This window comes from Eschrichtius robustus, chromosome 21 (genome assembly GCF_028021215.1).
Source record: "Eschrichtius robustus isolate mEscRob2 chromosome 21, mEscRob2.pri, whole genome shotgun sequence".
Taxonomy (NCBI): domain Eukaryota; kingdom Metazoa; phylum Chordata; class Mammalia; order Artiodactyla; family Eschrichtiidae; genus Eschrichtius; species Eschrichtius robustus.
Window position 1 is genome coordinate 3,455,391 of NC_090844.1, and position 26,262 is coordinate 3,481,652.

Below are 26,262 nucleotides of genomic sequence, written 5' to 3' on the forward strand. Positions count from 1 at the left end.
AAGTATGCTTATTGGCTTCTGGGAAAGGTTTTCCTTACCAATACAAATATTTGCTTGCTTAGAGGGAAACACCCCTTTTCTTTGCAGAGTGTCATTCTGTCTTCATGCAATGCTTAGAATTACTGAAGCCATCTCATGACCATGAGGGAAGGTAATAGCAATAACTGGAGATGCCAGAATAGAAGGAACCCAGTTCTTTTATGACACTGCTGAGTAACTGAATCAAGAAACCTTGAAATCTTCCTATTTGCTTATTTGCTCATTATTTAACCCACATATACTTCTGGTATTTCAGTGGAAAGCATTCTAAATCATACATCTGGGTTTGGGGTACATTTTTTATATGGACAATCAGAGAATGAATTACTTGGGGACATGAGATGTCTGGGCAGTTCTAAAGCCCCATTTGAGGTGTGACACTCTCATTGCCTGTCAACAGCTTAACAGCAGTCACAGAGAACACCAACAGTTGGCTTCATCTAAGATTGTATATTTTTTTCCTGATATATGTTGTAAAGTATTTTATAAATGATTTGTAGTGTAATTTCAGAGCAGTGGAGATTCAAAACATAGAGAGTCAGCAGATTGCAAGTAACATTGCTGTCAAGTATGAGACAGTAGAAATAATTGAGGATGAAAGATGAATAGGGCATTGTATTCAGAGTGCTGAATGGCTGACATTTTGGTGGTATCAATGTCCATAGCATGATGATGATATTGTATGACTGAAGTAGATTGGGAAAGAAAATTACTGAATAGTAGTTTGAGAAGCGGAGAGACGAACTTGCTGGATGGGTATTCTACAGTGATTTTTAAGCTATCAAAGTATATTACACGACATATTGTATAGAGAAAGTAAGTAAGCCAAGTGCCAAAGTCACAATTTCTAAAGAAAAGTATCCAGAAGTTTTTAAAAGTTCATTTATTTAAAAACTTTTATTGAGCATCTACTATGTGCTAAGTGCTGTTCTCGGTACTTGCACTAACAAAAAAGAAAAAAAAACATATGTACTCATGAGGTTCCTATTCTAACAAGAGGATACAGAGATTAATTGAAAAATTATACAGTACTGAGGTAAAGAAACACATTTTGGTAAAAGTATAAAATAAAAGAATACGAGATGATCAAGGGGGTCAAGGAGATTTCTCTAAGGAAGAAATATTTGATCTGAGAACTGAAGATGAGGAATTAAATAAAAGATTTTAAAAAAGGCAAGAGTTGGAGTTTGGCAGGAGAGTCCTCAGCAGAAACAAAATCATCAAAAAAACATATGTGTAAGACTGTAATATGACATAATTCATGAACAAAGATAATAATGTTATATTTGAAACATAGAGAGGTGAAGGGAGAGCAAGAAAGAATGTACTAAACCTACAGAGTTGAAAAGCCAGGCAGTGTTTGCTCATACAGTATGAAGAAACTCATATAAAAGATATGACATCAATCATAATATTGCAAAAGAAAATGCAAGTTATTGAAATGCTTAAAAAAAGAAGTGACATAATAGTTTTAAAATATTAAATAATTACTACAGTAATAACTATTGTTGGAAGTTTTGTCTGAATAATATTAGTTTCAGTGTGGAAGAGGCATTTACAATGGAATTAACATTGGGAAGTATATCAATTATTAGCATGTTCAGCTGGTAGTCATATAAAGAACACAATAAATATAGCTTGAAATGATAGAAGGTTATTTCTCTCTTATATAAACAGTAAGTTCAGGACGCCCGTTTTCAGGACTAAGTGCCTTTTATGTTACTGTCTAGACCTTTCATCATTCTGTATCATTCTCCAAATGGCTGCATCAGCACAAACGCCAACCAGCAATCTAACCAGTTGGAAAGAGAGAAGGAAAGTAGGAGAATATGCCATTTTCTTTAACACCTTCTTAAAACGTACACACACCCCTTCTTTTTGCATCTCATTGGCCGGAATTTAGTCACATAGCTAAAATTATATTCAAGGGAGCCTATAAATACAGACTTTATCTTTTGCCCAATAAACTGAGGAAAATGGGAAGAATGAATATTATGGTCAACTACCTGTTTTGACTTAGGATATGAGGTTGACATTAATCTAATTTCCAGCCCTGAGGTTCATGGACTGTGGGAAAATAAGCAGTCTTAACATATTTACAGGCTGTTATCACAGCTCTGCTGATGTTCAACACATATTATACTCTACTAACCAAAACAATAGTTGCATCATATCATTTTATAAGTGTAAATTGAATTTGACATAAGGAAGAAAATGAATATATCTTTATGTATCTGAAAGGATAATGTCTTGTCCTTAGTTTAGTGGCTGATTTTGTCAGGCATCTGCAGGAATCATGTAACTGTATGTATCCACAGTCATCTCTGTAAGATTACTTTTGAAAAATAAGGGCTGTGTTCAAGAATAATCCACTGGCTCAAGAAATAATGAGCTAGTCTTTGTGAATTAGACTCCCAATATTTGAGGTTATTAAATTATAGTTTTCTATGTTAGCAAGCATGATTTAGAAATGTGGTTTGGAACTCTCAAATTTTTATTTTAAAAACTACAAAGAGATACATTCAAGCACACTATAATTAAATATATAAAGAATCAGAAAAATGCTTAAGTAACCCACATGAAGACAACTAGAAAGAAACGGACAACAAGCAGAGGAAACAAAAGAATAAAATGGCAGAGTTCTAACATCTCAATAATTAATGTAAGTGGTCTAGTTACAGTAGTCAAAAAATACAGACGGGTAGAGTGGATTAAAAAACATGACCCAACTATGTGTTGTTTATAAGAAACTTACATCAAATTCAGATTCATTGACATAGGTATAATATGTTGAAAGTAAAAAACAAACAAACAAAAAAACCCTGCTAGACAGAACATCAGCAAATATTTAGAAGATTTGGACAACACAATCACCCAACACAATCTAAGTGACTTATCTATAGAGCGCATCTCCAAACAAAAGGTAAACATTTTTTTACACACTATGGAATATTCATCAATATAGACTATAGCTTGGGCCATAAAATAAACTTCTACAAATGTCAAAGAATTGAAATCATATAGAGGATATTCTTTGACCTTAATGTAATCAAACTTGAAATGAGTAACAAAAAACAGGAATATTTCTAAATAAGAGGAAATTAAAACAATACAAGCAATACACTTCTAAATTATCCATGGGTCTAAGAGGAGGTCTAAAGGTTAAAATATATATATATATATATACACACACACACACACACACACACACACACACACACAATATATATGTATTTTGAATGCATATATTATATATATATATAGTATGTATTTTGAATGTATATATTGAATGTGTGTGTATGTATTTTATATATAATTCAACATATCATGAGGTAATTAAAGCAATATTTAGAGGGAAATTCATAGTCTTAAATGCTTACATAAGAAATGAAAAGGCTCAAATCAATAATTTAAACTCTCAATTACATTGGGAAAGAAGAGCACAATAAGCCCAAACCAAGCACAAAGAAGAAATAATGACAATTGGAGCAGCAGTCAATTAAATTGAAACAGGAAATGATAGAGAAAATGAAACAAAAATCTAGTTCTTCAAAAAAGTTGATAAAATTGATGAATCTCTAGGAAGACTGGCAAAGGTAAAAATAGAGAAGACACTAATTACTAATATCAGAAATGAAAAAGGGAATGTCTTTCATATCCTGCAGCTATTAAAACAACAATAAAGGAGTATTATTGCCATTTGAGTTCCCACTTTGGATAAATTTTAATTGAAGGCACAGTTTTAATGCACTCACACAAAGGAAGTAGAATCCCAAGGTTTATTACTTACAGATCCCAGAATTGGGGGGTGGGGGACACATGAGTCAGAGGAAAGGCAGTCCTGTGCCAGGTCACGAGTGAGCAGGAGATAGAGGGCAGGGTAGCAAGCACCTATTGTAAGGTGATTGGGGCAGAGGTCACTAACTTTACTTGGGCTTAACTCTAAGTGATTATTTTCAATGATGCCCTCTGCCGTCAGGAATTTATGGCCGGATGAAGTCCTTATTAAATGTCCAAACTCTGGGTGTAAGCAGGGTTATCACACTGTAGGATGTCTAGGCAGCAACTCAGAAAAATAAAAGTTGTCTTTCTCTTCACAATACAAAAACCTAAACACAAATGTACGTAGCTGCTTTAATCATAATAGCCCACACTGGAAACAAACCAGGTATCTTTTAATGGATAAATGTTTAATTGGTACATCTGTACTGTGGAATAACTACCCAGGTAAAATGGAATAAACTACTGACAGAGTCAACAACTTAGATTAATCTCAAAGAAAAAAAATTACAAAATTTCGGATATGGAGAACAGATTAGTGATTACCATGGGTTAGGGCATGGTGGTAGTGATGAGAATTTAAGAAGGTTGGGTGTGATTATAAAAGGGCAAAATGAGGAAGCCTTGTGGTGATGTAACAGTTCTGTATCTTGACTGATGAAATTCAGTGATAGGGAACTCTAAATCTGGAACTTAATGGCATCATTAAAAAATCTACCTTATTTTCTCTCCATTTACCACATTTGTTATATGAGTTTTTATGTCAGCCTAATTTCCCTGATGGTAACAAGAGGTATGTAGCATTACAGTATATTACACCTAAAAACAAAAATGTCCAGAGGAGATAGAGATTATCATATTCTTGTAGATCTTTCTTTGGAGTGAGGACATTTTTCCTAGGAACTTACTTATGCCTACTTCTAGCCCACCCCATTATCAGCTGGCTTCCTGTAATTCTTCATTGTCATTTTTTTTTTTTTAACTGCTCAAGTCTCAAACAATTACTGGTAATGGAAATTAAATCATCAGAATTGCTGAGATAAATTTAGACTAATCCCAAGCTCTTCTCTCTCCACGTTGTGAAGGCACTGGGGTCAAACTCCCTGAGGAGTAGGATGCACTTTTCTGAGTCTTCTAGGCTGCGTCCTGTGCATCAAGGCTAATGAGTACAGCATGTCATCACTGTAATGGACATGCATGCTATCCAGGGGCAAGACAGAGTTTTACATAAAATTCCAGGTGTGGAAATATTTACCTGGACCATTTTATTTATGCATGTAGAAATACTTGGTCCATCACCAAAGTTCCAAATGTTATGTTTTCCTTTTTTTTTTTTTAAAGAATGGTATACTTGGTTGGGTGACTCCAGACACTTTGTAGGTGTTCTTTCTTACTGGGGATGTGGGAAAGAGGCCTTTGCTTCCTCACTGCATGGATGTAAATGAACCATTTAAGCAAAATTTAGGCCACAGCAAAGCCTTGTCTCCAAGTAACTTGATTGCTTATTTGGTCACTTACATTTTCAAGTTTCAGCATTTAAGACCCTGATTAACATTAAACATTTTGTTATTTTGAAACTTTTGAAGGCAAAAATCTCTATCTCTTTTCTATTCAGACAATCCAAATTAGGCATTCACTTTCAATTTAGAAAAATACTTCTAAAAGCTGGAATACTTTTGTTCAGATATTAAATAGACCCATCGACTGATGATTTCTAGTCTACATGACATTTCTCTTACTCTCCTGCTCTCTTCTCCGGTGGCTGCAGAGACTGTGGATTACCTCTCAAAAGTCATTCCTTTGCCTTATTCCGTTAATAGAGACTGCGAGTTCTATTGTCATCTCTCAGACTCCATTCCAGTTGAGATTGGTCATGTGACCAGGCTCTGTTAATAAGATGTAGACAGAAATTGTGAAGCTCTCAGCCAAGCTGATGACAGGTACAGGCTTTGTTGGTTCATGAGCACCCTGATGGTCATCTGTATGTCTTCTTTAAAATGTCTATTCAGTTCCTCTGACCATTTTTAAGCAGTTTGTATTTTTTTCCTATTTAGTTGTATGAGTTCTTTATATATTTTGGACACTAATCTCTTATCAGATATATGATTAGCAAATATTTTGTTCCATTCCATAAGCTGACTTTTCATTTTGTTGATGGTTTATTTTGCTGTGCAGTAACTTTCCAGTTTGATGTAGTTGTTTGCTTGTTTTTGCTTTTGTTGTCTTTGCTTTTGGTGTCAAATCCGAAAATGAATTTCTTTTATTTTGACTAAGTTGTTTCCTATTACTTATTGTACTCTCTTGATAGTAATAAATTCCATAATACTTTCTACATTTCAAATCAGCTATTGCTATATCTGGATGCAATACAGAATCAATTATGGATGATATACCAGTTAGACAGAATAGCTAGAATGCTGTTTTGCTTCCAGGTGTCACATATAATAATTACTGTGATGTGTATTAGAAAGAATAACAAAATACTATAATTTCAGCAACAAGTTTGCATGTATTTTTGAAAACATATGCATAAATGCAAAAAACTACAAACCTGCAAGAGTAGATAAGGAAAGATTGTTATACATATGAAGGGTTTGTTCTTTGAAAATCTGCTTAATTAAGATACTGCAGTATAGTCTCTATATTCCTCCCCCATGAGATTCTCTTTCATACATTACACTGGAGTGGATTATAATACTGACACAACGCTAAGAAACACAGTGTCTGTTTCTTTTACTACAGCAACAGTATTCTCCACTTGGCTTGGTTTTCATTTTGCTTTCCTGTTAATCTTTCCTTCTTTATTCGTTTTTAAAGACTTAGGAAGAGGGTACATTATCAATGTATACAATAAACATTACAATTTTGAAAAAATATACTGAATTAGAATTATAAACCCTGGGATGTCACATGAGAGCAATGTAACATACTGCTCTAGTTTATTATATTATGGGGTATAGCACTTAACTCTTATTTTATCACTGGGTGTCAAGTACTTACCTGAGTCTATTTGGGGGTTTTTAATTTAGGAACTCTTTAAAATATTGTTTATTTTAACAAAACTGCTATTTAAAACTGTGTTGGAGTTTTATTAATATTAGAATCACCTCAAAATTTGAATGTCTCAGATAATTATTGATTTTAATGACTTCATGAAAAGCGAATCTCTGAAATTATCTGACTAGTCATGGTCATACTTCATGCAGGTATTTGTCATGTTATAATACCTAGTATGTACATCTGTAGCTTTATAAGTCTCTCTCTGTGTATATCTGTATACACATATATTGTTGTTATTGTTTTTTATTAAGTATATTAAACTTAAAATGAAAATTCACTTCAAATTTAACTTTTTAAAGGCTTGTTTGTATATATTATATTTTACCTGTGTCTCATGTCTCCAGAAAGTCATTCTATTGCTGCTTCTTTTAATGTATGAAAAATAGGGCCAGAGTAAAATTATGAGAAATAAGAGAAAAGAAGTGGAAGTACTTTCATATTATTTCACAAATATTTTTCCTTTAATTGCAGATCATCAGATAAGATTGTTGTCTTGATTTCTGGTCTTATGAAAGTTCACAAATCTAAGGTCATAATCTTTTACAGGTTAATTTATCATAGTTCCCAGACAAGCTGAAGATGAGAACAGAGCTGGCATAAGTTAAATTTAGACCATTAACATGTTTTTACAGAATTTAAGTTAAACATTTAGTTGCTAAGAATAATGATATTTTAGGATTTCTATACGATAGAAAAGTAAGATACAGATAAAATAACATGTGAAGATTAATGTTAGGAATGAGATACACAGGGAAGTATAAGGAAGTAAGGGAGAGAAAATTTTGGAAAAGGTAAAGTTAAAATAGTGATAGACAGACCCTGATATAGTCTTTCTTAACAGGAGTCTGAATTTAATGCCGAGTGATTCTGAACTATTAAATTACTGAGATGGACTCCCTTAAACCCATATCACTCATCTTCTTAATATAGTAAATATAGTTAGTATATAGTATAGGGATCTTAATATAGTATAGAGATCTTAATATAGTAAAGTGAATTAATACCACCTTATACATCATGCTTTGCTCATCTCAGCTAGCAGTAAAATTCTTCACCAAAAATGCTTCTATATACCTCTTACAAATATCACTGCTACTCTTACTTTCTTTTGCCTATCTTTGACAATGATACTTCTGATATACTTCGTTTCTGCCCTATACATTTTAGAATAACAGTAGATGTAGAGTTTCTTTTAATGTCAGTTTTTGAAAAATGAGTACAGAGTATAAATTTTTCTTATTCTCACTCTGGATTTTAAGACTTAAAAAAAATCATGCTTGTTCTAAGAATGAGAAAATTGAATAGGAAATGAGTAGTTTTTTCTTTTCTGTTTATTTCTATTCTAAACAATTGGTTATTCCAGCAATAATTTAATTTTTTCTACCATCCAGTCAACTTTTCCCTCCATCCATGGAGTCAAGACAGGGTTAGCACTCTCACAGTTAGTTCACGGCTCTCCCAGAGTCAAGAGTAAACCCGTTCTCAGGTGGAGACCACAATTCCTAGGATGTCTGCCTACATCAAAGAGGGTCAGGAAGAGACTCAAAAAAGGGAGTTAGACAGTATTTTTCTTACTCTCTTCTTTCCCTTCATTAAGGGGAAAAAAGTCTCAATATCAGAATAACATCGTGATTTCCTGGAGGTTCTCAATCTCATCAACCAGGGTGAAGAGGGAACTTATGAACTTGGAGAAAACTAGCCCCTCCCTAACAGAGTAGAAGAGTCAACACTCATCTTAGGTGGAAATGCTTGTCTCCTCTAGGCCATTTACCATCCTCATCATAGATCAAGGAATAATCAATATAACTGAAATAAGAACCTGCATCCACAGGCCTACTTGTTTCTATGTACAGGGATCAGGAGAGACCCTAGTGCATATTGCTTACCAATGATCGTTATTTTAGGAAAATTTTAAGATGGATTGAACTTGAAGGGTTGCTTATATCTATATCCTGGTAGATGTCTGGCAATGTCAGGTGAAAAGGTGGAGGAAAAATATTTGAGTTGGCATTGTGTTTAACTGAGACTCTGTTGTTTGTGAAATTACTCATCTATGTTTTTATTAAGTTAATTTTTAAAAATAAAAATTCTAACCTAAGGAGATGCTATACAAATAAGAGTAGCAAATTCTGTAGGTTATTTCTCCACTTAGAAATTCCTTTATTAATATGCTATACATAGTGCTTTGTGGAACCTGGTTTGGGGAAGGGTGGCTTCACTACTAAATATGAAAAACAACCAATAAGGAAAAATACTTAAATGCAAATGAATCTTTAACTAATTATAGAAAAATATGTATTGACCAACCATGTGAAAATGGCTAGAACAAAGGGAAGGGTTTTATGTGCAATGTTCTTATTTCTGAAAATAAATGCCTGCTAAAGGCTTTTTGTCCTTTGATTTATTTAGTCAGTATTATTAGCCAGAATAGGCTAGGCTTATGCAGTTATAAATAAATCTTGAGATCTTAGTGCTTAAGACAAGAAAAATTGTGAGTGTGTATTTCTTAGTTTGATGATTTGAAAAAAAATTGTATGTGTAGATATTGAGAGATACAGCTAGTAGATAGAAGACGGCTGAGTGACTCTCCTGTGTGGCATGATGCTCCCTTAATTCAGGCTTCTTGCATGTTCTAACTCCACCATCTCTTAGCTGTTCAGATAGGAGAATTTTGAAAAAGCATATATTTATCTGTCAGTAAACCATATGTTTACTTTGGTTCAGAAGTAGCAAATATGTTGGCTAATGGGCATTAATTATATGACCGTGCCTAAATTGAATAGGGAAATGCATATAGATTTTTGGTAAGGCTAACACTCTCCTGCCTAAATACTATTTTCTTTCTATAAGTTTTGTAATAGTACTGGGGAAAGAATCTAATTAGATTACATGGTGGTTATGAAATCAATAAATCATTTCATCACAAGTTTGAACATTGAAAAGTACTTCCTCATCCTATAGTACTAAATTTTATTGATCAGATTTTCACATTTATAAAAGATTCTCTATAAGATATAAAAGAAATTGTAAAGGGAGAGTCAGGAGTGGATGAAAATGACAACTGACATGCAAAAATGCAAAGTACGGCATATTGAAATTCTGTAACTATAGATTGGAAAAATCTCATTATTTCCTGGAATATCTTTTAGGTTGCAAATACACACAGCATAATTTCATACTACATAATAGAATATAAAGAAAGTTTGAAACTTATTTGAGGTTGATAATGGCTATATCCTATTTATTTATATTATTGAAATTTAAATCTGCAAGTATTTTTTGAGCACCTGCTCTATTCAGAGCACTGTAGTAAGCATTAGGAATTAAAAACGTTAATCTGACATATTCTCCAAAAATAGAAATTCACATTCTACTGAGGGAAACAAACACATATGACCACTGCAAAACAAAGCAGACAGATGACTGTTGTAATAAATGTTTGTTTTTCAATGAGAAAATAGGAGATAGAGATTATTTCTGATTCGAGGAATTGAGAATTTGTTCTGGAAAGAGGTTCTCATTGAGTAATATCAGAACATGGTTAAGCAGACAAGTAAATTAAGATGATATCTAGTAGCAATATCCATGGGTAAAATATACAAGGAGAGGATTTTTCAGATGTTCTGGGAAAAACTGTATGCTTTATTCAGCTGGAGCATATGATAGGATAAAATAATAATAATAATGTCAATATTATTAGTAGTAGATAATCTATTTAATGCTTGCTCTGTGCCAAAACTATGAACATTTCCTATATACTAATTCTTACACAACTGTGTAAAATAGGTTATCTCATTCTTCTCATTTTATGGAAGACAAAATTGAGAGCTTTAGTAACTTTAACAGGTTTATACATCTAATGAGTTATAGATCTGAGATTCAAACCGAATGGGGAGGGAAGTAACAATGGAGCAAGGTAAATAACACAATAAGACCCTGAGGGTATTCACTATTTGGGACAAACAAATTCATATTGATGTCTTTGGTTTGAGGGGTACAAAAATCAAAGCCCAGGCCAAGGCCACCCAGGGTGAGAAGCCTATTAGAACACCTGCCAGAAGGCTACACCCTCAGGGTGAGGATTGTGATCCATGACCCCACAGCCTAAGAAGGTTCTGGGAGGTTTTAGGACTTATAACTTCAGTCATGGACTCAAATAACCAGGCTATGCAGTAGGTTATGCAAATTCCAGTAAAGGAACTGAGATGGGAGAGTCTAGGGTAAACATGAGGAATGGAAAGCCGGCTAAATACAAAGTATGTAAACCAAAAGAAGTAAAATATGTTACTTTTTATACAATGGTTAAACACCCTTTAAAAAGTATGTTTATTAGAGGTTAATTTCATTTTCAGAATATTTTCATAGAGAGGCTTATTTTACAAAAGTTGATAACTAGATATGGCACAGTTCGAACTTATGCCCGACAGTATTTGAGCTGACAAAACTAGATAATATTTGAGCTGAAAGACAAAGCAATATATTTTTCTCCAAGTTCATCAGTCCTTCAATGAAACATATAATCCTGGAAGAAAATAAATCTTCATTTGATTTGTAATAATTACCATGCTTATAATTGCTAAATCTCTCTTCTTCATATTCTCTCTCCCTATATATACATGAATATGTATGTGTATGTAGTATAAAATTATAAATTCATATATACTCTATTATATAATTATATATAGTATATACTATATATAAATTGTTTTATATATAGTATACCTATTGTGTAATTTGTGTATATAAAATTTCATATATATTTATGTAACTTATTATAGAATCTATAAAATTGCAGTAAACTTAGGAGGGAGTTTTTGGTTTTGTCGGAATAGACATAAAATAAAGGCTAAGAAACCTTAACAGTTACTCTCACTGTTGTAGATTAGCAAGTTAATTCAAGCAACATAAGATAAATATTTAGCAAGAAAACAAATTGTTTGCTAAGGTAAAATACTCAACATATTGGATTGGAACCTAAAACAGAGTTCATGTAAGATGCACTATTCTTTCCCACCTGTTCAGTTCTTACTTTGAAATATCAATGGCTCTTACTCCTGGATATGAAAACTTAAAAGCTCTCTTGGTAGAAGCTGAGTCAACCATCAAGCTTGGGAATTCCCTGGCCTTCCAGTGGTTTGGACTCCGCGCTTCCACTGCAGGGGCATGGGTTTGATCCCTGGTTGGGGAACTAAGATCCTGCATGCTACGTGGCTGGCCAAAAGAAAAAAAAAAAATCAAACTTCTGTTTACGCTGCCATCCCTCTTACATAAGAGAAACCCAAAGTTATGACTAATGGGTGTGGTTGCATTATTTGTCAAAGTAAAATAGTTAGCTTACCTTGACCCTTAAAAAGATAGCAGGGATGAAAGCAAAATGACTTAGGGAAGTTTGGATTTGGGAATAATATTTTTCAAAAGATGGGAGCTGTGACACAGATTTGTGGCTTTTTAGGCAGAGCTTTAGTTAAAAATCCTACCTTACCTATTTTTTAAATAAGAAATTCCATCCTTATTAGTTTTCTCACTATTTCCGCCCTATGATTAGATATATAATAATCCATTTGGTGTGAATAATATCCATAATCAAAACAGTTTCCACATAATTTAAGTAATTCCTGTAACAAACTATTTGATAAGAAAAACATAATTGTTGAAGGCAAGTGTGTTGTTGATATTATCTTAGCTACATTAATTTAAATGTGCTCAATATTACATGGGAAAGAAAAAAGTTAGATATGTGTTACTATATTTTTATACTTTCCTTAAAATTTTTCTCTAAACATAAAGCAGTTTTATCAGTCTTACGTATGAAAATAGAATTAACTTTTGTAATAACGTCTTTAAATGTGAAGGACAATGATGCATTTTACATAAAAGCTCGTCATGGTTGTAACGTTTTAAAATGCAGAATGGAAACCATTATGAGAAGATGAATTACTTTCCCAAATAGCCCAATAAATGGAATCCAAAAGTTGTTAAGAATGGCATTGGTAAAATAGTGTATTGGGGATTTTATTATACAATTTTAATTTTAAAAGAGTGGTACAATTTTGTCTGGTTTCAAATAAGACAATTCAACCATGAAAATAAGTGCTGACATTGTATGCAGAAACTAATTAGGGTGTGGCTAAAGGAAATAAGTCAGCAGTATTAATAAGAGTCATTCAGATAAAAATTTCAATGTGCTTTTGCTTATTCTTTCTTCTATTTTTAGGTTAGGTTTCATGACAATCACTGTAAGTCAGAAAAGCAGAACATAATTCATATAGGCATGTGTTACTATGTCATTCACAACTGCTACTTGTGTCAAATTAACACACTATGTCATGAATTGTAATTATTTCAGACTGAGTAACTTTCCTCCTCACTTCTACTGTGACCTTCACTCCAGTTCAAACCTGTCTGCAGTATTCTATATCTGTCTCTTCTCTACCTTCAGTTTACAATTTCCTTACTTGGTGTATTTTTCACATTTCTTTGCTTGAATCCATGCCTTTAGTCAAAAGCCAATTGTAATTTTTTGTTTGCTTGTTTATTTTCTGTAGAATATACAAAGGAGAGCTAGGTAACTGGCCAGTTTCTTCCCTGCAGCTAACTGCCTAGCCGGAGCATGACAGAACAAGGAGAAAACAAGAGAAGGGAGATATGTAGGAAAATACAAAGGAAACTCGCTTTGAATATTTAGTGGGGAAGATGAACTGTAAGCTTCTGGACACAGAAAATAGGAGCAATTTCAAGTGAACAAGGAGGGTCTTCAAAAGAAGGAGGTGGGACGAAAGGAGACATATTTCACCTTGGCCAAAAAAAAAAAAAGAGAGAAATGAGAAGACTAAAGAGTAGGAGGAAACGTGTGCAAAAACTTAATGACAATCAGAGAGATCATTCTTCCACCTGTGAAACAAGCAATAAAGGCTAAACCGGTCTCAGACCAAGCGCTCTGGCTGTGGCTGATTGGCAAATGGTCAAGTCAGGGTTTAGGGCTGAAGGAGAAGAGAGACAATCACAGAGGGATTAGCATCTCAAAAAGAAGCCCAGAGGAAAAGGAAAAGCAAAGTCTGAAAGAGCGAGGAAGTTTAGAGAAGGATTATGCAAGGGAAAAAGAAAAAAAAATCCAGTAAGAAAGGAGGAAAAGAAAATACAATATAAATGAAACTAAATTAGATGGACATTGGGAACAAAAATGTGTAAGAGGCAAAAATGGTATTTTATGATTAATGACTATGAAAAATGCAGATAAGAAAGTTATGGGAAAAAATCAGCCACTATTAATATACATGAGATTAAAAAACAGATATTTCGTTATATAATTAGGTTTATAGAGGCACTGCCTATGTGAAAGTAAAAACTGTTCTGATAGCTACAGAAAGTTCCATTAACATCAATTTGCTGGGGCAGGAGGAAGGACCAAAACAGGTTACTGGTTGACAGTTGAGGTCATTTTCTGTCTGCTAGTAAGAGAAGTAAGTAATATGTGAATGATGCCATATACATACATAACAGAAAAAGCTAGTCAAGACAGTTGACATTATAAAACCAAAAATTTTTGGAAAGGCAATTGGTTTGTTCATGTCTTAAAACTAACGCCAACTCATAGTGAAAGGCGAAGCAAAAGACAGTGAAAAGACCTTGAGCCCTACATATGAAGATGCCAAATAAAAGAAAAACGTTTTAGAAACTTCAAAAACTTTTATTTCTTTTATTGAAGCTCATTCAAGATAGAGAAAACATGATAGGCAAGGATATGAATTGAAACTATGTGTACAAAAGTATCTGTCCATTTATGTGTGCTTGTGTATGTTTTAATCAAAATAAATGCAGACAAAAATAATCTATCAGAATATAGAAGGTGTAACATAGCACTTAAACTGTCCAGAAACTTGTGTGTTCATTAATTAAATTATGAGTATAAATAAATACAGAGAAGGAGTTGTACACATGAGCATACATACACTCATAATACACAGAGAAAGGAGAAATGACAAAGTCTGTGATATCTGAACCCACTACCTTTACATACTTAACATAAGAAGGGGCATATCAGAAATATGCCACTGTCTAAAGATATTGACTTCATGCTGTTAAAATGATTGTTTTATTGCAAAGATTAATCAACATATATTTAAACTTGTCTGTTTGGTGAGTACAACTATGTCGGTCACCCAAACAGGTACCGATTTGGTAAAGGAAACATTTTGTAAAGGTTGTTAATGGCATTCTGGTCCTTCTAGGAAGAGAATCTTCGATGTAACAGACTCAGTCTTTACATTAATGTGTCTTTACATTATTTAATCTTTATGTATAGACTCAGTACAAAATCAATCTGTAATAATTAACCTTAAGACAACATAAACATAGCAAAATATATTTTTCAGTAAGTATACAATAAGAATCTTCTGTGTGCTAGATTCTACCATTGAAAATAGAGAACAAATTGAGGAAATGAAGAAAAGGTAAATCCATGCTCTTTAATGAGAACTAGATAAAATGTGATATGAGTTACCTTGAGCATAATTATTATATGAAGCACTATAAATGATTTCCAGTAAAGTTCTGAAGTTAATTTTAATTTTGTCCACATTAAAGATCTAGGGAAACTCTTAGTCCATTGTGGCTCAAATCATTTTCTCTGTTGTTTACATCTGGTTCTCTATTTGTCCTTTGGTTGTTAAGGTTGAGTTAACTTTAAATGTTTTAAATTTATTTTTAAATTTACCTACAGCCAAATTCATTCTGTGTGGTATATAGTTCAATGAGTCGTGACAAATACATAGAGTCCTTTGTCCACCGTCACAATGTTGATATGGACTAGTTTCCACAATCAAAAATATTCTCTCCCGTGTAGCCCTAGTCCAGTATCTGGAATCCACTGATCTGTTTTTGTTTTTTGTTTTCTTGTCCCTGTATTAGTGTCCTTTTTAGAATGTCATGTAAATGGACTCATACCTTATATAGCCTTTTGAGTTTTCCATCTCTCACTCAGCAAAATGAATTTGAGATATGTCTGTGTTATTGAGAGTATCGATAGTTTTTATTTTTATTGCTGAGTAGTATTCTCTTGTATGGATATAACACAGCTTGTTTATCTATTAACCAGTTGAAGGACAGTTGATAGTTTCCAACTTGGGTCTATTATGAATGAAGGCTATAAATATTCACGTGCAGGTTTTAGAATGAACATAATTACTTAATTCCCTTTAAGAAACACACTTCAAATGTAAACATACAGTTAGGTTAAAAATAAAAGAATCAAGCAATTTGTACCATGGAAACATGAAAGCAAATAAACCTGGGATAGCCATAATGATTTTAGACAAAACAAATTCCAGAGCAGGGGTTCTTTTCAGGGATAAGAAAGAGTGTAAATAATAAAAAAGAGGTCAGCTCTCCAAGTAGGCATATCAAATATAAATGTGTATGAATCTACAAATAGGACTTCAGAAGTCCTTGGCAGTCTTCTCTCCTTCGGAGCTGTAAGCAACAAAAGGTTCTACCTTTAATCTATCAGAAGGTCATTGTGTCACGTTTTGTCATCAAAAGAATCTTTACATCTTATAAAACACTTACTTCTAATGAAAAGAATATGGAAAGGAACATTACATTGTCAAAAACTGGGAGACACTCAGGGACTGAGGTTAACATCTTGTTGATGTTAATAAACCACGTCAGTATTACGTGCCTCCTGATAAAGTGCGATGAGAAGGATACTTCATCTTGTGATTTTCCCCCCCAAATTCTAACTCTAGTCCAATTATGAGAAAATGTCAGATAATTCAAAATAAGGGACATTCTAAAAAAAATACTTGACCAGAACTATTCAAAGCTCTTAAGTTCATGAAAAATAAGGAAAGGCTGAAAAACTGTCATAGATTGGAAGAGACAGCAGAGTCATAACTAAATGCAACATGGTGTCTTGGCTTAGATCTTAGAACATTAAAAGGAAGTGAAAAAACTGATGAATTTAATTAATAATATTGTATCAATGCAATTTTTTGTTGTGATTAAGGTATCACATAATATAAGATGTTAATTTTAGGTGAACCTGGGAAATGGGTAGCCAGGAACTCTCTGTCCTATCTCTGCAACACTTCTGTAAATATAAAATCATTTCAAGATAAAATATGAAATAAATATACAAAACACCAATTGACCATATCTTTACAGGTTTATTTCAGGACTATTTTGTTTCATTGATTAATATATATATATATATATTTTGCTAATATTTATTGTCTTGATTACTCTAGCTTTATAATAAGTATTGAAACCAGGTTCTTTGGATTCTCTGACTTTGGTTCTTCTTTCCAGAATTGTTTTGCTGTTCTTGTTCCTTTATTTTTCCATATTTCTGTCTGCCTTCTTTTGGATTAATTGAGAATTTTTTATAATTCCATTTTATTTCCTCTATTAATTTATTATTTATACTTCTTCTTACTTTTTAAAATAGTTTCCCTAGATTTTATGTCATTCACCATGAGTTAGAGTCTACTTTTAAGGACTATTACGCTACTTTCACATGTAGCTTAATGACTTTACAGCATGATAGTCCCAATTTCTCTCTGTAATTTTTTATGTTATTCTGATACATTTTAGTTTTACAAATGCTATTGAAACAATATAACATATGGAAATTATTTTTAGACAGATAATTATCTTTTATGACAATATATAAAATCAAAAATCAATTTTATTTTGTCTTCATTTATTTCATTTCTGGGTTTCTTTATTTCTTTTTATAGATTCGTGTTTCTGCTTGGGCCATCTTTCTTTGGCTAGTGAAGTTTTAACATTTCTTGAAGTGTGGGGTCTGATGGTAATTAATTATATCATTAATTTTGTCTGCAAAAGTCTTATGTCTTCTTCATTTTTTAAAATTAATAAACTTTATTTTTAGAGCAGTTTTAGGTTCACAGCGAAACTGAGCAGAAAGCAGAGTTTCCATAAACCCCCTGCCCCCGTCCCCCCCGTCCCCTCACAACACACAGCCTCCTCTCTGTCAGCATCCCTCACCAGAGCGGTACACGTGTTACAATCTGTGAACCTCTATTGGCACGTCATTATCAGCCCAAATCCAAAGTTTACCTTAGGGTTCACTCTTTGTATTCTTTGTATTGTGCATCCTACTGGTTTCAACAAATGTATAATGACATGTACCTACCACTGTCGTAGCATACAGAAAAATCTCGCTGCCCTAAAAGTTCTGTGTTCTATTCATTCCTCCTTCCCCTATAACCCTGGCCACAACTAATATTTTTTTATTGTCTCCATAGTTTGCCTTTTTCAGAATGTTATATAGTTGGAATCATACAGTATGTAACCTTTTCACGTTAGCGCCTTTCGCTTAATAATATGCATTTAAGTTTCCTCCATGTCTTTCCATGATTTGATAGCTCACTTCTTTCTAGTGCTGAATAATATTCACATTCTGAGTGTGCCACAGCTTATTTATCCTTTCCCCTATGGAGGGACATCTTGGTTGCCTCCAGGTTTTGGCAGTTATAAAAAAGCTGCAGTAAATATCTGTGTGCAGGTTTTGTGTGGACTTAAGTTTCAGTTCATTTGGGTAAATACCAGAGAGCTCAATTGCTGGATCATATGGTATAAGTATGTTTAGTTTTGTAAGAAACTACCAAACCATCTTCTAAAATGGCTTACCGTTTTGCATTCCCATCAGCAATGAATGAAAGGTCCTATTACTCCACAGACATGCTAGCATTTGGTGGTGTCAGTGTTCTTGTTTTTTAGCCATTCTGATTGGTGTGTAGTGGTATCTCATTTTACTTTGTAATTCCTTAATGACATATGATACGGAGCATCTTTTCCTATGCTAACTTGCCACCTATATATGTTCTCTAGCGAAGTGTCTGTTTAGAATTTTGCCCCATTTTTTCTTACTGTTGAGTTTTAAGAGTTCTTTGTATATTTTGGATAATAGTCCTTTATCAAATGTGTCGTTTGAAAATATTTTCTCCTATTCTGTGGCTTTCCTTCTGATTCTCTTGACAGTGTCTTCTGCAGAGCAGAAGTTTTTAATTTTAATGAAGTCCAGTTTATCAATTATTTATTTAATGGATTGTGCCTTCGGTGTATCTGAAGTCATTGCCATACCGACTGTCACCTAGATTTTCTCCTGTGTTATCTTCTAGGAGTTTTGTAGTTTTACATTTCACATTTAGATCTGCAGTTTGTTTGGAGTTAATTTTTGTAGGGGATCCAGATTCTTTTTTTTTTTTTTTTTTTCATGAGGATGTGTAGTTGTTCCCAAAACAACTATCTTTTGTGGAAGAAAACTATCTTATCTCCATTGTATTACCTTTGCTCCTTTGTCAAATATCAGTCAAATAACTTCCTGTGGATTGATCTCTGGGCTTTCTATTCTGTTCCATTGATCTATTTGTCTATTCTTCTACCAATATCACACTGACTTGATTACTGTAACTTTATGTTAAGTTGTGAAGTCAAGTATTTTCAGTCCTCCAAATCATTCTTTCCTTCAATATTGAGTAGGCTATTCGGCGTCTTTTGCCTCTACATATAAACTTTAGAATCATATGTTGATACCCCAAAATAACTCGCTGGGATGTTGATGAGATTGCATTGAATCATATCCCAGAAAATCTGGAGCTCGTTGAGAGTGTCAGAATAGGTCTTGTAGAAAAAATTATCATAAATTGAGACCTGAAGGAAGAGCAAGAGCTAGACGGGTGAAACAGGAGGGGCAGCGTGTGTGTTTCAGGCTGAGTGTGCTGTGTGAGCCAGGCATTTTTGCATTATTATGGCAGATAAAGATCATTCCCACTTTTAATAAATTTATTCTGTACCATGTGAAATAAGATGTGAGAATATATAGAAAATAATATAGGCTAAAATATATGAAAACAAAGCTCTACAGTCTAGGACAGTGATATCTAGGCTTACCTTGCTTTATTGTGCTTTGCTTTATTGCACTTTGCAGATAATTGTGTTTTTTATATTGAAGGTTTGTGGCAACCCTGTGTCAAGCAAGTCTGTGGGCAAAATTTTTCCAACAGCAGTGGCTCACTGCATATCTCTCTGTTACATTTTGGTAATTCTCACAATATTTGAAAGTTTTTGTTATTATTGAATTTGTTATGGTGATCTGTGATCAGTGATGTTACTGTTGTAATTGATCTGGGGCACCACAAACCACACCCACGTAAGGCGGAGAACTTAATAAACGTAGTGCATGTTCTGACTACTTTGACAACCTGCCTTTCTTGCGCCTCTCTCCCTCGCCTCGGGCCTCCCTATTCCCTGAGACACAACAATGTTAAAATTACACCAAATAATAATCATACAGTGGCCTTCTAAGTGTTCAAGTGAAAGGAAGACTCCCACATCTCTCACTTTAAATAAAAAAATAGTAATGATTAAGCCTAGTGAGGAAGGCATGTCAAAAGCTGAGACAGGCTGAAAGCTAGCCCTCTTGTGCCAGTTAGCCAAGTTATGAATACAAAGGAGAAGTTCTTGGAGGAAATCAAAAGTGCTCCTCCAGTGAACACGCATATAATAAGACAGAAAACAGCCTTATTGCTGATGCGGAGAAGGTTTTAGTGATGATCTGGATAGAAAATCAATCCAGCCATGAAACTCCCTCAAGCCAAAGCCTAACCCAGAGCAAGGCCCCAAGTCTCTTTAATTCCATGAGGCTGAGAGAGGTGCAGAAGAAGAGTCTGAAGCCAGCAGAGCTTGGTTCTCGAGGTTGGAAGAGAGAGGCTGTCTCTATAACATCAAAGTACAAGGTTCAGCAGCAAGTGCTGATGTAGAAGCTGCAGCAAGTCATCCAGAAGATCTCACTAAGATAATTAACGAAGGTGGCTACATTAAATGACAGATTTTCAGTGTAGATGAAACAGCCTTCTATTGGAAGAAAATGCCATCTAGGACTTTAATAGCTAGAAAGGAAATGTCAGTGCTTGGCTTCAAAGCTTCAAAGGATAGGCTGACTCTCTTGCTAGGGGCTAATGTTGCTGGTGACTTTCAGTTGAAGCCAGTGCTTATTTGCCATTCTGAAAATCCTAAGGCCCTTAATAATTATGCTAAATCTACTCTGCCTTTGCTCTCTAAATGAAACAACAAAACCTGGATGGTAGCACATCTGTTTATAACATGGTTTACTGAATATTTTCGTCCACTGTTGAGACTTACTGCTCAAAAGAAAAGGTTCCTTTCAAAGTATTACTGCTCGGTGACAATGCAGCTAGTTACCCAAGAGCTCTGATGGCGGCGCACGATGAGATGAATGTTGTCGTCATGCCTGCTGACACAGCACCCATCCTGCAGCCCGTGGATCGAGGAGTGATTTCGACTTTCAAGTCTTATTATTGAAGAAATACATTTCATAAGGCTATAGCTGCCATGGATAGTAATTCCTCTGATGGTTCTGGGCAAAGGAAATTGAAAACCTTCTGAAAAGGATTCATCATTCTAGATGCCATTCAAAATATTTGTGATTCATGGGAAGAGGACAAAATATTAACATTAACAGGAGTTTGGTGAAAGTTGATTTCAACCCTCATGGATGACTTTGAGGGGTTCAAGCCTTCAGTGGAGGAAGTAACTACAGATGTGGTGGAAAGAGCAAGAGACCTAGAATTAGAAGTGGAGTCTGAAAATGTGACTGAATTGCTGCCATTTCAGGACAAAACTTGAATGGATGAGGAGTTGCATTTTATGGATGAGCAGAGAAAGTGGTTCATGAGATGGAATCGGCTCCTGGTGAAAATGCTGTGAAGATTATTGAAATGACAACAAAGGATTTAGAATATTCTATAAAGTTAGTTGATAAAGCAGCTTAAGGGTTTGAAAGGCTTGACTCCAATTTTGACAGAAGTTCTACTTTGGGTAAAAAACTGTCAAATAGCATCGCAGGCTACAGAGAAATCGTTCCTGAAAGGAAGAGTCAGTCAAAGTGGCAAACTTCATTGTTGTCTTATTTTAAGAAGTTGCCACGGCTACTCCAGCCTTCAGCAAACACCATCTGGTCGGTCAGCAGCCATCAACATCGAGGCAAGACCCTCCCCAAGGAAAAAGATTACAACTCCCTGAAGGTTAAAATGATGGTTAGCATTTTTTAGCAATAAAATATTTTAGAATTAAGGTATGTGCCTTTTTTCATAGACATAACGCTATTGCACAGTTAATAGAATACAGTATAGTGTAAACATAACTTTTATATGCACTGGGAAACAAAAATTCATGTGACTTGCCTTAGAGGTATTAATTTTATTGCTGTGGTCTGGAACTGAAAGTGTAATATCTCTGAGGTATGCCTGTAACAGTAATACTTCTAAGAAAATGCCTTAAGTCAGGGCATGGTGATTGGGAATAGTTGAGCTCTTTGGTTGGTCTCTGGCAGCCTAAATGTATACACAGATGATTATATCAAGACAAACAGTATATTGAGAATAAGCCTATTTCAAAAACAGTATAATGAGAATATTTGCAAGAATAAAAATTATATTTTTTAAATAGGATTTATTTTCTCAAACAGTGTACTAGCTCAGGACACATTTATCCAACTGCATTTAAGGTATGTAGTAAATAATTTCAATTACTGGAAATAATTAGTAATAAAGATAGGATAGAAATGAATAAACAAAAACCTGGATATGAGTAGAGGTGAAAAGTTTTGTGAAGAAAAAAATGTAACGCTTTAAAAAATTATTATTTAAACAAAAACTGACAACAAAAGAATTAATTTTTAAGATTCCTTTTCTATACCTGAAATTGATGGGAAAGATTAGAATCATTCCCAAGGTGAGGGATCAGAACATGGAAAGGGGGGAGGGACAGCAAAAAAAAAAAAAAAAGAGGAAAAGATGAATGTAAGATGAATGTTAGCTTTGATAGAGGTCTGAGGAAAACACTGTAATAGGAAACACATGTTGGAATATTCTGGAGGAAGTACTTCAAAAGCATGAAGAGAGTAAAAATGAAGTGCAAAGAATGGGTATATTTTAGACTGGTATAGGAGAGAAGCACACTGTGTTTCAGGGTTACATTGATAAATATTTAGGCAAAGAGTGAAGAGGTTGAAGAGAAGAAAATTTAAAAAAAAAACAAAGACATAGCATGAAAACAGAGTTACTTTTTTATTACTAACAGTTCTGCCATGGTATGTGTTTATATTTAAAAATATTGATTAAAAATTGGTCATTCTCTCCAATAATGTGGAAAAAAATGATTTTCAAAGGTAACAAAATTTATTGCTTTAAAACGAATTAAGAAAGGATATACAAAACCCTTTCAGTAAGAATGTTGTGAGAATAAATGAGATGTCACTCTAGCAATTTTTTAATAGAAAAATCTGTGAGAATAAATGAGATTACATACTGAAAGTACTATGAGCATCTTACACAAAAAACACTATATAAATTCACTGTATTCCTTTTATTATAGGTTTTCCCTTACCATTAATTATTGAGTCTTTAGTGTGCATAATATTTTTTTTTAAACATCTTTACTGAAGTATAACTGCTTCACAATGGTGTGCTAGTCTCCGCTCTACAACAAAGCGAATCAGCTACAGACATACACACGCCCCCACATCTCCTCCCTCCCGCATCTCCCTCCCTCCCACCCTCCCCATCCCACCCCCCCAGGCGGTCACAGAGCACCGTGCTGATCTCCCTGTGCTATGCGGCTGCTTCTCACTAGCTATCTATTTTACATTTGGTAGTGTATATACGTCCATGACACTCTCTCATCCTGTCACATCTCACCCCTCCCCCTCCCCATATCCTCAAGTCCATTCTTTAGTAGGTCTGTGTCTTTATTCCCATCTTGCTACTGGGTTCTTCACGGCCTTTTTTTTTTTTTTTTCCTTAGATTCCATATATATGTGTTAGCATACTGTATTTGTTTTTCTCTTTCTGACTTACTTCACTCTGTATGACAGACTCTAACTCCATCCACCTCATTACAAATACCTCCATTTCATTTCTTTTTATGGCTGAGTAATATTCCATTGTATATATGTGCCACATCTTCTTTATCCATTCATCCGATGATGGACACTTAGGTTGCTTCCATGTCCTGGCTATTGTAAATAGAGCTGCAATGAATATTTTGGTACATGACTCTTTCTGAATGATGGTTTTCTCAGGGTATATGCCCAGTAGTGGGATTGCTGGGTCGTATGGTAGTTCTATTTTTAGTTTTTTAAGGAACCTCCATACTGTTCTCCATAGTGGCTGTATCAATTTACATTCCCACCAACAGTGCAAGAGTGTTCCCTTTTCTTTACACCCTCTCCAGCATTTATTGTTTGTAGATTTTTTGATGATGCCCATTCTGACCGGTGTGAGATGATACCTCACTGTAGTTTTGATTTGCATTTCTCTAATGATTAATGATGTTGAGCATTCTTTCATGTGTCTGTTGGCCATCTGTATATCTTCTTTGGAGAAATGTCTATTTAGGTCTTCTGCCCATTTTTGGATTGGGTTGTTTGTTTTTTTTTTTATTGAGCTGCATGAGCTGCTTGTAAATCTTGGAGATTAATCCTTTGTCAGTTGCTTGATTTGCAAATATTTTCTCCCATTCTGAGGGTTGTCTTTTGGTCTTGTTTATAGTTTCCTTTGCTGTGCAAAAGCTTTTAAGTTTCATTAGGTCCCGTTTGTTTATTTGTGTTCTTATTTCCATTTCTCTAGGAGCTGGGTCAAAAAGGATCTTGCTGTGATGTATGTCATAGAGTGTTCTGCCTATGTTTTCCTCTAAGAGTTTTATAGTGTCTGCCCTTACACTTAGGTCTTTAATCCATTTTGAGTTTATTTTTGTGTATGGTGTCAGGGAGTGTTCTAATTTCATACTTTTACATGTACCTGTCCAATTTTCCCAGCACCACTTATTAAAGAGGCTGTCTTTTCTCCACTGTATATGCTTGCCTCCTTTATCAAAGATAAGGTGACCATATGTGCATGGGTTTATCTCTGGGCTTTCTATCCTGTTCCATTGATCTATATTTCTGTTTTTGTGCCAGTACCAAACTGTCTTGATTACTGTAGCTTTGTAATATAGTCTGAAGTCAGGGAGCCTGATTCCTCCAGCTCCATTTTTCGTTCTCAAGACTGCTTTGGCTGTTCGGGGTCTTTTATGTCTCCATACAAATTGTGAAATTTTTTGTTCTAGTTCTGTGAAAAATGCCAGTGGTAGTTTGATAGGGATTGCATTGAATCTGTAGATTGCTTTGGGTAGTCATTTTCACAATGTTGATTCTTCCAATCCAAGAACATGGTATATCTCTTCCATCTATTTGTATCATCTTTAATTTCTTTCATCAGTGTCCTATAATTTTCTGCATACAGGTCTTTTGTCTCCTTAGGTAGGTTTATTCCTAGATATTTTATTCTTTTTGTTGCAATGGTAAACGGGAGTGTTCTTAATTTCTAGTGTGCATAATATTGAAAGAGAAGAAACCATTGTAGAAGATGGATGCAAAGTTTTTTTGTATAATAATATTTTAAAGTTATATATATGTATATTTAATATGAATTGTTTAACATAATATTACATTTTAATGTCTTTTAATTGTTTATCAGAAGTGAAACATGCTTTATTGGCTTAATGCTGAAATATTTTACAAAGTGCGTGCTACAAATTCACAATGGCAGGCCTACAAGCTATTATTAAGTATTCATACTCATCCAACGTTGAAAGCATGTTGCTATAGAGATAAATAAAGATCAAGATGGAATAGGTAGAGATAAAATTTGATGAAGTCATTTGCTCCTTTTATGAATGTAGACATAAAATGAAATGTGGTCAATAAATATCATTGTCAGTGCTATTTAAATTTGAGACAAAAATATTATCCTTGTTCAACAATCACAACACACACAAGGAAGCACTAATAATGTAAGAAACAAATTCATCAGTCCGAGTTGCTGTTATTTACTGTATTTAATCAGAGTCACTTAATTTGACTTATCTCATTTTTTAAATGTAGAATTACAGATATCATGACATTTTTCATCGGTAATGAAGGTTATCTTCATTCTTGTAACTGTGACACATTTCTGGCAGTTAAGTCCCTAAACTGCAGTTTTGTTGCTGATTTGTGAATTGTCTTTGCCTTTACTAATGAAATGATTTACTAAAGGATTTAAAAAACAACACCAGCTTTTCAAATGTAGTTTCAGCTTCTTCTCATTGGAAGTAAATTAGATCCTCTTTGGACTGGAGCAGTATTGTAATAATTTGACAAATAGCACCTTTGTGACCTGATTGTGTTAAGTAAAGCTTTTAGCATTGCATTAAACCTAAATTTAAGTAGTATTTTATGCTGAATCCAATGGTCACTAACAACTATCTTGTGATAATTGCTAGAATGTAGCGGTGACATGTGTAAGAGACAATCCCAAC